We start from the raw sequence: 12,241 nt of genomic DNA on the forward strand, positions 1-12,241 counted from the left end.
GCACGACTGACCAGGTGTGTGAGCCGGCAACACCGTGCATCGTGGGAGTCCTCGTGGAGATCGAGGGCGTGGAGGAAAGCCCTGCCCACACTCCTGCGACTGAGGGTGAGCTGTATACAGTCTCTGAAAGTCATATGGAGCAAGTTCTGGATCTGATGGACTGGTCTACGGAGGTAATCCCTAATATTCCTGTTTCCCCGCTGGTTCCGTCCAGCCCTGATTCCCCTGTATACCCTCTCAGTCTCCCACTCCTACCTCCTCCAGTCATTTCCTCTGCTCCATTTCCGCTGGTTCCGCCCAGCCCTGAGTTTTCTGTTTCTCCGCTGGTTACGCCCAGCCCTGAATCTTCTGTTTCTCCGCTGGTTACGCCCAGCCCTGAGTTTTCTGTTTCTCCGCTGGTTACGCCCAGCCCTGAGTTTTCTGTTTCTCCGCTGGTTACGCCCAGCCCTGAATTTTCTGTTTCTCCGCTGGTTACGCCCAGCCCTGAGTTTTCTGTTTCTCCGCTGGTTACGCCCAGCCCTGAGTTTCCTGTATCTCCGCTGGCTCCGCCCAGCTCTGAATCTTCTGTTTCTCCGCTGGTTCCGCCCAGCTCTGAATCTTCTGTGTCTCCGCTGGTTCCGCCCAGCTCTGAATCTTCTGTGTCTCCGCTGGTTCCGCCCAGCTCTGAATCTTCTGTGTCTCCGCTGGTTCCGCCCAGCTCTGAATCTTCTGTGTCTCCTGTATTCCCTCCCAGCCTCCCTCTCCCGCCTCCTCTCAAACCTGCTGGTCCCTCTACTCCTCTTTCGCTGGTTCCGTCCAGTCCTGATCCTCCTGTCCTTCCTCCCATCCTTCTCCTCTCTCCTCCTCCTAGACCAGCCAGTTCCTCGTCATCCCTGCTGGTGCCAGTCAGTCCCGCAGCTCACCCTCAGTCCGCGCCATCGGGGCGCGGTGGTTCGCCGCTGGACTGCCAGTCTCCAGCTCCGCCTTGGCGTGTTAAGGCCCTGTCTCCGCCTCCAGCCTCCGAGCCCTGGACTCCTCCTCGGTCCTTCGACCCAGCGGCTCCGCCTTGGCTCTTAGCTCCCTCGTCTCCACCGTGGCCTGTCATCCCACCTGCTCCACCGGGCTCCCTCGTCCCTCCGGCTCCACCTTGGTCAGTCGTCGACCATCCGCCGCCTCGGGACTCCACTCCTCTGGTTCCACCTCGTCACTCCATCCCTCCGGCTCTGTCAGGCTCCTCCTTCCCTCCGGTTCCACCTCCATCCTCGGTCGCTCCGGCTCCACATCGGTCTGCCAGGACCCTGCCTCCGCCTTGGTCGCCGGAGCCTTCTGCTCCACCTAGGCCCTCCGGAACCTCGACGTCCCCCTGGCTCTGCGGCTGTGCTGCTCCATCTTGGGCTCCTCACCCACCGGTGCAGTCTCCGCCTGTCGGCCCCCTGGTGTCGTCGACCCTTCCTTCACCATGGCTCCTCCCGCCGTCGACTCCACCTTGGATCTCCGTCCTGGCTGGTCTCTGGTGGACCATCTGGCTCCTCCTGCTCCTGTCTCCTCCCTGGCTCCTCCCTCCGTCGTCTCCTCCCTGGCTCCTCCTTCTGTGGTCCCTGTCTGCTGGCCCCCTCCTGGGAGTCCGTCCTCCACCGGAACCTCCTCCCAAGTTCCCACCCACGCCTCCCTCTGTTGTTTCTACGGTGCGAGGACGCACCTACCGGGAGGGGGGAGTACTGTCACACACCTGGACTCATTTAATGTTTTTGCCCCAGTGACCCAGTTTCTGTCTTCCGTGATTAGTTCCCAGGTGTGTCTACTATCTTCCTCATGTGTTCCATGTCCCTGTTAATTTAATGATTCCATCCACCTGTGTTTCCCCAATTATCCTTTGTACTTAAGCCTTGTCCTTTCAGTTCTGTTTTGTCGGGTCTTCGTTTGCACTTGCTACTTACGTGTGTCTACCTCTGTGCTCCATGTTGGATATCCCCTGTGTTGGATATATTAAAAGCCTTATTCCGTTTATCCTCGACTCCGTATTCCTTCAGGCAGCGTAAAACCGTGACAACGTCATTTGGAAAGGTTATTTTTAATTCATTTAATTGTTTGTTTTTTTAGTTTTTTTTTTTTTTTTTAAATCAACTCTACTCGTCATGGCCTTCAAAATTGACTTGAAAAGTTGGTCTTTGTTTTGTCTGTCGGATTTGGTCCAAATTTAGCCCAAAAATAGATGTGAAATAACAGTGAAATTCTGCGTGACTTCCACGTGCTGTAATGTGCGCGCGCGCAGAACTGGAGCGGAGGACGTCACCATGGAAACGAGGCGGCAGCCCAACCGTCAAGCAGCTGATCGCTGACACTCAATGTGGTTTCACTTTTTTTTTTTAGGTAAGTTTAGTCTATTAAATTACACAAATAGTACATTAAAGTGTTCCTGACACTTTATTTCATGTAAATTATACGCTTTCGTTTAATATTTACTTTATAGAAATGGTTTAGCGTCGTCAGAAAAGTCCGTTAGCATCTCAAAGGTAAGGCTAACTACAAGAGGTAACGATAGACATGAGCTCTTATTAATTAAGTTTGGGCTTTTAATGTCATCTTGTGTGTAGATGAGCTCTCTCTCTCTCTCTCTCTCTCTGTCTCTCTCTCTCCATATATATCAATGGATGAATGGAAGTAACTTAACCGAATTAATTTAACCCTAAAAGTATCCACTGTTTAATCCTAAAATGTGCACTAACTTAACCGGATAACGTTACATCACTTACATAGAGCGTGAAAATGGACTGAAACCTTCAGGATTTGATCTTTCATGGTAAACACATAAATACAAACTTGTTCTGTGATTTCAGAAGTGCCAGAAAAAAACCTCTATGACGCAGGAGAAGTTCCTGATTTTAACATTTCTGAAGGGAGCTGCTGACAGAGAGGATGAAAGCACACACATTTTGATGTCCACGCTGTAGGAGCATTACTAAATAAGTAAAACTTAAATATATATATATATATATATATATATATATATATGTATATATATTTATTGTAAATGATTATATAAATTATATATTCTGTGAATTCTTATTTTTATTTTCTGCATTTCACCTCTGCTATAGTATATGCCTTATACCTGGCATTGTATCATAAATATTGTTGTCTCTGTGACAGTGCTTATGTTCCTAGGTTCTTCCATGCTGAAGGCTGTGCTCTAGTCATATCTCCTGTCGAAGAACATTTTTAGACATTATGAACCATGAATAGTAAGCAATTCGTCAAACATACACCATTCAAAAATGTAAGGGTCAGATTTGTCATGTATTTCAAAGACATCTTTTATGCTCACCACTGCTGCATTTATTTGATCAAAATACAGTTAAATTGTGAAATTACCATTTTTTTAATAACTATTTTCTATTTAAGTTTGTTTTAATAAGTGATCAAAGCTGAATTTTCAGCATCAGTCTCCAGTGTCACACAATCCTTCAGAAATCATGCTTTGTGAAAACAAGAATAAAATTGTACAAAATATTTACATATAAAGCAGTTATTTGAAATTGTACTAATATTTGACAACATTACCATTTTTATTTATGATCAAATAAATGCAGTTTTCTTAGTGTACATGAGACTTATTTCAGAAACATAAAAAGATCTCTATCTCCAAGCTACACACTCTCACACCAAAGTGACTGTTAAAAATCATTTAAACTTTGTGTCAGTACATCATAAATAGGAAAAGGCATCAGATCACCGTCTGTGATTTGTTGTTTCGTGCCGCATCCAGTGTAGAGAGCATCACTGATTATAAAAGGCTCTGTTGTATTTTGTTGTGCTGTCCAGTGACGACACAGTGTTAGAACTCTTGTTAAATATCATTACATATGATGTATGTATGATCCCATTCAGCACTGATAGATCTTTTCTATTTCAGAGACTGAAAATCATTGATAAAGCACAAGGTTACTGTAACATATTTAAACAATATTAATAAGAATTAATAAAAATGCATCTGTGACTTAATATTGCTTCTTATTCTTCAGTGGAAAGTTCTCATTAAACACATAGCTTTCTTCTCATCTTTGTGCATTTTCAAACGTGCATATTTCTGAATCATTTTTTTTTTTTAACTTCATAATATTGGTTGACTTCTCTTGTTTCAGAGTTTAGCTCCAACCCCAGTTAAGCGGACCTGAGCAGCTGATCAAGGATCAGCAGAAACTCTGCAGAACGGTGGTCCTCCAGCCCAGGACTGGACACCAGTGTTGTAAGTCATTCTGTCTCTTTATAGTGCATGCTCAGAACATATTGCAGGAGATCTCAACATTGTCTCTTAAGGTCCACTTACATGCAGAGTTTTGCTCCAACCTGCAGTGCACCTGAACACATTAATTGAGGTCTAACTATTAGTGTTGTCACAGAACCAATTTCAGTACCAAAGCAAAACACAAAAACATGCTAATTATTTTTTTTTTTAATTATTATTATTAGCCGCACTTATGCTAACAATTAACTACTCTAATAACAGTGTTCATTTCAATCCGACATTCAAATTACAGTTATATATATATATATATATATATATATATATATATATATATCCTGATAAATACAGGTGCTGGTCATATAATTAAAATATCATCAAAAAGTTGATTTCACTAATTCCATTCAAAAAGTGAAACTTGTATATTATATTCATTCATTACACACAGACTGATATATTCCAAATCTTTATTTCTTTTAATTTGGATGTTTATAACTGACAACTAAGGAAAATCTCAAATTCAGTATCCCAGAAAATTTGAATATTGTGAAAAGGTTCAATATTGAAGAGACCTGGTGCCACACTCTAATCAGCTAATCAACTCAAAACAACTGAAAATCCTTTAAATGGTCTCTCAGTCTCGTTCTGTAGGCTACACAATCATGGGGAAGACTGCTGACTTGACCGTTGTCCAAAAGACGACCATTGACACTTTGCACAAGGAGGGGAAGACACAAAAGGTCATTGCTAAAGAGGCTGGCTGTTCACAGAGCTCTGCGTCCAAGCACATTAATAGAGAGGAGAAGGGAAGGAAAAGATGTAGTAGAAAATAAGTGTAGAAGCAATAGGGATAACTGCACCCTGGAGAGGATTGTGAAACAAAACCCATTCAAAAATGTGGGGGAGATTCACAAAGAGTGGACTGCAGCTGGAGTCAGTGCTTCAAGAACCACTACACACAGACGTATGAAAGACATGGGTTTCAGCTTCGCATTCCTTGTGTCAAGCCACTCTTGAACAACAGACAGAACCAGAAGTGTCTCGCTTCAAAAAGGACTGTACTGCTGCTGAGTAGTGATATATCAGACCCAAGAATGCAGAAGAGCTGAAGGTCACTATCAGAGACACCTGGGCTCTCATAACACCTGAGCAGTGCCACAGACTGATCGACTCCATGCCACACCGCACTGCTGCAGTCATTCAGGGGAAAGGAGCCTCAACTAAGTATTGAGTGCTGTACATACTCATACTTTTCATGTTCATAATTTTCAGTTGGCCAAGATTTCTAAAAATCCTTTCTTTGTATTGGTCTTAAGTTATACTCTAATTTTCTTTTTTGGGATTTTCCTTAGTTGTCAGATATAAATAAATATATCAGTCTGTGTGTAATGAATGAATATAATATACAAGTTTCACTTTTTGAATTGAAATTATGATATTCTAATTATATGACAAGCACCTGTATACACAGAATGACTAATTGAACTGCTTTTATAGTTTTAATAATTAATTTATTTGTAATGAATAAAGGGATTTTACATTTGATTATTAGTTTTTCTTACTTGAATGCTTTTGTTCGGATGTAAAATAAAAAAGTGAATTATTATTAAGAAAAGAACTTGTTGCTCAGTGATTTTGGTTTGGAACCTTTAGAAAATAGAAAAGAGTTGACTTTGCCAACTCTTTCAACTTCAAACGGGTGTAGCTCAGTCATTTTTTTTTTATATATATATACAGTTATACATCATTTTGAAGGACTTTTTAATGAGAAAAAAAACCTCAACTGATTTTTGCTCATTGTGACTAACTTTGCCAGCACAGGTCACATATGCTACTTAATTTCCACTTGAGAGTGGTCAGATTTAAAGTCTGAGATTAGTCCATCAGTTCTTGAATTTCAATTTTTGTTTACGTGTGTGCGTGTGTGTGTGTGTGTGCGTATGTATGTGTGTGTGTGTTCAAAACAAGAGTGTCTGTCTCAGAAGCTGAAGAAAAAAGGCCACACCTTATAGGAAATAAACGCCTCCTAAGTGTATGGAAATACCTGGCTGAGGAGATCAGTGACATAAACCAGATAAAACTGTCAGTGGTAAGTGTGCTACAACCTCTTATCTAATATGACTCAAAGTGAATAGAGACTATGTACCATAAAAAGTAGATAATGTAATTATTCAAGCCTATTTGTGAAACTGGACCACAAAACCAGTTACAAGGGTAATTGTTTTTATTTTATTTTTTAGATTTTTATTTCAATAATAATACTAAATAAGTTTTCCATTGATGTATGGTTTGTTAGGAGGACAATATTTGTCTGAGATACAACTATTTGAAAATCTGGAATCTGATGGTGCTAAAAAATCTAAATATTGTGAAAAATATTTCAAATCCAGAGCAAAGCATTTTATTAATAAAAAATTAAGTTGATACATTTATGGTAGGGAGTTTACAAAATATATTCATGGAACATTTTCTTTATTTAAATCCTAATGATTTTAGGCATGAAAGAAAAATCAATAACTTTTTTGAGACTGCCATATAAATATATGTATGGATAATCTCACATACTGGTAATGTGGTACATTGTCCTAATGAATTGTCCTTTTTTCTTTCTTTTTTTTTTGCAGGTCTGAGACAGCTACAAGCCACAAAAACAGTTCATAGTTCCTGCATTTCTATAATGCATTAATGAATAACAATAATTAAAATAAAATGTAATGTCAAGGTTTTGTGTTAATTCCAGCTATGTTGAGTATTCTGTGAATAATTTTGATTTTAGGTGCATATTCTTAATTCTTTGCAAAACAACCTGAACTGTTTGCTATTGAAAGGTTGGTATGAAGTTTAAATAAATAAAAACATTATATTCTTGACAAAACCTGTGTACAGTTTGTATTAATAATTTAAATTATTTATTTATATTAATTAATGGCCTAATTACCAGCTATCAGTTAAACATTCAAATCAGAACCAATATAAAACTGCAACGAAAACTATTAAATATATGCAAATAAAGATCAGTACAAACTTGCAATGGAACCATCAGAACCATTACAAAACTGACGGAAACCATTAAATTTGTTTTAATAAAGACCAATACAAACTTGTAATGGAACCATCAGAACCATTACAAAACCAACGGAAACCATTAAATTTGTTTTAATAAAGACCAATACAAACTTGTAATGGAACCATTACAAAACCAACAGAAACCATTAAATTTGTTTTAATAAAGACCAATACAAACTTGTAATGGAACCATCAGAACCATTACAAAACCAACAGAAACCATTAAATTTGTTTTAATAAAGACCAATACAAACTTGTAATGGAACCATTACAAAACCAACAGAAACCATTAAATTTGTTTTAATAAAGACCAATACAAACTTGTAATGGAACCATCAGAACCAATACAAAACTGTGATGGAAACCATTATGTGCAAATCGTGACCAATACAAACTTGTAATGGAAACCAATACAAACCAATAAATCCTAATGGAATATGCCCAAAACACACTACGTAATGGAAACCATTAGGTAATGGTTTTAATGGTTAATTGCTGATGGTTTGTAATGGTTTTGTAATGGAAACCATTAGAATTTCTGTAATGGTTTCTATTGTTTTTTTCAGCAGAAATAAAAATTTAAATTAAATTTAAATTTAAATGAAAACAAACTAAAAAAAAAAAAAAACCAAACAAAGCAACAATCATAAATCAGGCAAAGTAAAAAAACAAAATGTAATATAACAATGAATAAGAATGAAATAAATAAATTCAAAAAAAGACAAACTGAAACAAATTAAGTAATTTTGAGGCTATTAGCAAATTGTGCCCTCACGAAAAAAGATGACTCTGGGAATATGCTGCAAAAAAAAAAAAAAAAAAGCAGATGCAATGGCAGGTCCTGTCGGCATCTGCAACGTAGAGGACCGAATCGGAGCTGAAATAACAGCCTACTGTTTAGAGCCAGTTACTCAAGGAGACGAGAACCCACTTCATTCATGGAAAAATGCTGCCTGGTGTTTTCCCCAGATGTCGCGAGTGGCATGAAAGTACCTGTGCGTCTGTGCCACAAGCACATCGGAGCAGGTTTTCAGCACCGCAGGTAAGTTGTCGGTCCACAACGTGCCCTAGCGAAAAATCTTGACTAGATTGTATGCCACTTGCCATTCGTTCCTATTGCAAATATCACATTTGAATAATTTTGAGCTCACAAAAAAACGAATATTCATGTAAATTAAGTTTAGCTACTGAGACAGACGTTATTTTCAGCAACATTTATTGTTTCTGTCATTTTTGAACAAGCTTACACACAATAAGCTTGAACATTACACATCGTGTTTTGTAGCTGAAAACCTTTAACAATGCAAACAAAAAAAGTACAGATTAAATGCAAAAAAAAAAAAATGAAAAAGAAAAACGTAAAGAACGTTAGGCTATTGTAGAGATAGCTTACACTTAACTTTGAAACTGTCAGCAAATCTTTTTCTGCTTTTTTTTCTATTGTTGTACATGTTCTTGTTAAGAAACACGGGCATCTACGGGGGAAAGTCGGCTCCTTAGTCTGTTAACAATAAGGCCGGCCGCGGAGAAAAGCGCTCTGACGGCACAGACGTTTGCGGGACTCACAAATAACGGTGTGCTAAGCGAATACATTTTGTGAAGCGCTTCGGGTTTTCGTTTCACCACTGAATATGGGATCCTCATCTGGTGGAATACATGGCTCCATCAAGAACTGTTGCCACTCGTCTCGGCTGGACTCTCTAATCATCGCTGAAGAACTGGCCTTTTCCGACGAGTGGACATTGCATCCTCTTCATCGTTGGTGGCAGCGGCTGCATCGGCACCACTCGAATCAAGGAAAATGTTCTAATAATGTTCAAAAAAGTTTTTTTTTCTTACTGCTCTCATGTTTTCATCGAGAAACCGGAGATGTTTGTGCCGTGGGTCTAGGACAGACGCGAGAAGGAGTTTTCACTGCATTCTCCAAGTTAGCTGTGTTTATTCGTTGCTTGAGAGACGCCGGAACAATGTTCTTGAATTCGGTCACTTTCTGTGATTATCCACGGCATATTTGAAGTACTGTAGAAGACCGCAGTTCTTATTCATTCATTAATTAGTTTTTGCTTACATACATCTTCAAATATGCCGTGGAGAATCACAGAAAGTGACCGAATTAGGTTTTATTGTGGACTTTTTTTCCTTTTTTTTTTTTTTTTGCAAGCAAAAATATGTCAATTCGAATATCATTTTTATTTATCGAATAATTAGAGCAGAACGAATATTCGAAAGTTCGACTTTCCGTGCACACCACTAGTGATTTTATTGATTTGTGTGTGCAAAAACTGTTCTGTATGTTTATGTTAATTTAATTCTGTTTGACTATTGCTATTTGTTGCTAATAAAAGTTGTTAATATTGTTGTGCATGAAATTTTGTTATTGTTTCAGTTTGGTGATGCTGTCTCAGCCTTACGTCATCATTTTTTTATTATTCACGGTAATACCGTATACCGAGGTAAAATAGGGAGGAGGTTTGACGGTATCCAAATTTGGATACCGCCCAAGCCTAATATTCATTCAAAAAATAATACATGCTGGATTCATGCTCAAATGTTAATACTTTGATGTGTAACATGCACTGAATGTCACAGTTGCTCCACTCCCCAGGACAGTCCTTGTTCAAATGTGCTGTTACACCTTTTGATAGGACGATGTCAACGGTGTTTTCTATCCCCTTCTGTGTTCTGTGCATTTATAATATCCCTGCACACATGTTGAGGATGCATGCTGTCATGTGTTGGTGATAAGCAGACTTCTCGCCCTTGCAAACATTTCTGTATATGCGCAGTGTGAATGCATGTGTCTTGAAAAGAAAAAGGAAGAGATAAGCTTAGCCACTGGCACCAGCACCACAACAACATTGGGTACTAGACAGATGGTCATATAGAATGATAGAGAGGTTCACACATAGGGGCATATTGAAGAAAACAAATGTATGTTTTTATTGAACTGCTCCACTCCTGTCAAGCCACACTACACGTGCAAACTTTGTCTGCATCTCACTATTATTATCATTTTTTTCTCTGAGTTTTCTTTGGGATCAATCCTGAGCGAGGCTCCAAGGCAGAGAAGAAGGGGAAGAAACGGCACTTCATTCCTCCACAGGTGTGCAAGCTGGTTTCTCAGCTGAAGGAATTTGAATGCAAGCAGAAGGAATCTGAGTGGGCCATTTGAGCTGTTCTCAAAGCTCAGAAAATACCTTTTTGGACTGAATGTACACACACACACACACACACAGGCAAATCCAAAAACATGGGGCTTGGGAGTAGAAATACAGATTTTTACAGTATTCTGTGAGTTCAGATGTTTTAACTAGATGCCCACAACACACATGCTGCAGTTTCAAATCCCCCATGTTAAGGGGGAGGGAAGGTGGGCGATATTCGTCATTCCAGGTAGAGCTTTGCCTGTCAATGTGGAGTTGGAGGTGTAAGTTTTACATTTTATTTTTTGCAGAAATCTCTTTGTGGCATGTTGCACAGAGTCATCCTTCTAAGGTCATGGTTGTTATTGCTGCATTGATGTTTTATAGAAAAGTTGTATAATGTAATACTTCTAATGTTCTATTTGTTTTTTGTAGAAAGGTCAGACACTGGTTGCAGAGCTCTGCCTGTCGGTGTGATATGTGGAGTTGGAGGTGTAGGTTTCTGCATCCTCCTGGAGGGGGCTCCTCATTTTGCACTGACAGGTGAGACAGCAACAGCAATGCTGGCAGTTTTATTGTCTTATTTTGTCAATGTCTTTAACAAATCCATTTGTTATTAATGCCTGTCAGCCTGTGGGTGCTAAAAAGTTGCTAGATTTGGCAGCTCCCTGTTAAAGGACATGGCTGTAGTTCTTTGAGAGAACAGCTGGTTTATGTATGTAAAATTGCTCTGAATGTGAAGGTGATGTTATGAATGTTTTAATGGTTGTAATGTAAATATTGCAATTCATTCACCACAAAAAGTGCAATCACTTTAAAGCTCTAGCAGCTGTTAAAGGAAATAAATAATTGTTGTGATTCTACATTTGTGCTTTATTGATGATAAACGGTATAAACAACTGTACGGAATAAAACATTTTAGGATGACTGAAGTGTCTGTAAATGGTACGGATTGAGTACTGTAATAATACGGAATATTACATTTTAGGTTTCATGGAAGGGTCCGTAAATGGGAAAAAAAAGTCTGGTAAATCTACGGAAATATCTGTTATAGGGTTTACGGAATTGTCCGTACTATAACGCAAAAATTTATGGAAAATACGGAATTTTCCATTCTAGGTTTGACGGAGGTGTCCGTCAATGGTACAGAAAAACTCAGGTAAATCTACGGAAATATCCGTTTTAAAGTTTACGGAAGTGCCCGTACAATAACGGAAAAAGTGCTGGTAATTAATTGTACAGTGTACAAAAAGAAACTCTCCAAGAGTTGCTCAGCATGCACTTACCTCTGGCCTCTTTGGCTGAAGTGCATGGCATTTCAAGATCAACCTTATACAGGCGAATGAAAGCGTAAAGTCTCTCTGTTAGGAGCAACTATTCTGTTCTTTCTGATCATGAACTTGATCAGAAGGTTAGATCCATAAAGGGAAGAACACCTCATGCGGGATACAGGCTGGTGAAAGGGTCTCTACAAGCAATGGGACATCGAGTTACATGGAGAAGAGTAAAAATGTCTTTGCCACGTGTGGATGGTGCAGGAGTACTTTCAAGGATCATCCAGCTGTCATGCATCGCAAGACGTACATACTCCGTTCCTGCTCCTTTGTCTCTTGTCCATATAGACACGAATCATAAGTTGATAAGGTAATTTTTAATACTTTTATTTTTAATTAAATGTTAATCATAGCTTCACAATACGTTTGTCTTGTGTAATTTGTGATGTTGATGTTATATCGCCAAAAGTTTGGGATCTGTAGATTTTTTTAAAATATATTTTAGAAAAAAGTCTCTTGGCCTCATCAAAGCTGAA

At 39.2% G+C, this 12,241-nt stretch overlaps 1 long non-coding RNA gene across 1 annotated transcript; it reads left to right on the top strand.

Moving 5' to 3' along the window:
• Positions 1 to 2,117: 2,117 nt before the first annotated feature.
• On the top strand, positions 2,118 to 7,180 carry LOC127953463 (uncharacterized). The gene is made up of 7 exons (XR_008153194.1): positions 2,118 to 2,349; positions 2,450 to 2,492; positions 2,817 to 2,946; positions 3,130 to 3,221; positions 4,122 to 4,225; positions 6,191 to 6,311; positions 6,847 to 7,180. It is a non-coding gene; the product is annotated as an uncharacterized LOC127953463 (long non-coding RNA).
• The last annotated feature ends 5,061 nt before the right edge of the window (positions 7,181 to 12,241 follow it).

The sequence above is a fragment of the Carassius gibelio genome, chromosome B3, assembly GCF_023724105.1.
Source record: "Carassius gibelio isolate Cgi1373 ecotype wild population from Czech Republic chromosome B3, carGib1.2-hapl.c, whole genome shotgun sequence".
In the NCBI taxonomy this organism is placed as follows: domain Eukaryota; kingdom Metazoa; phylum Chordata; class Actinopteri; order Cypriniformes; family Cyprinidae; genus Carassius; species Carassius gibelio.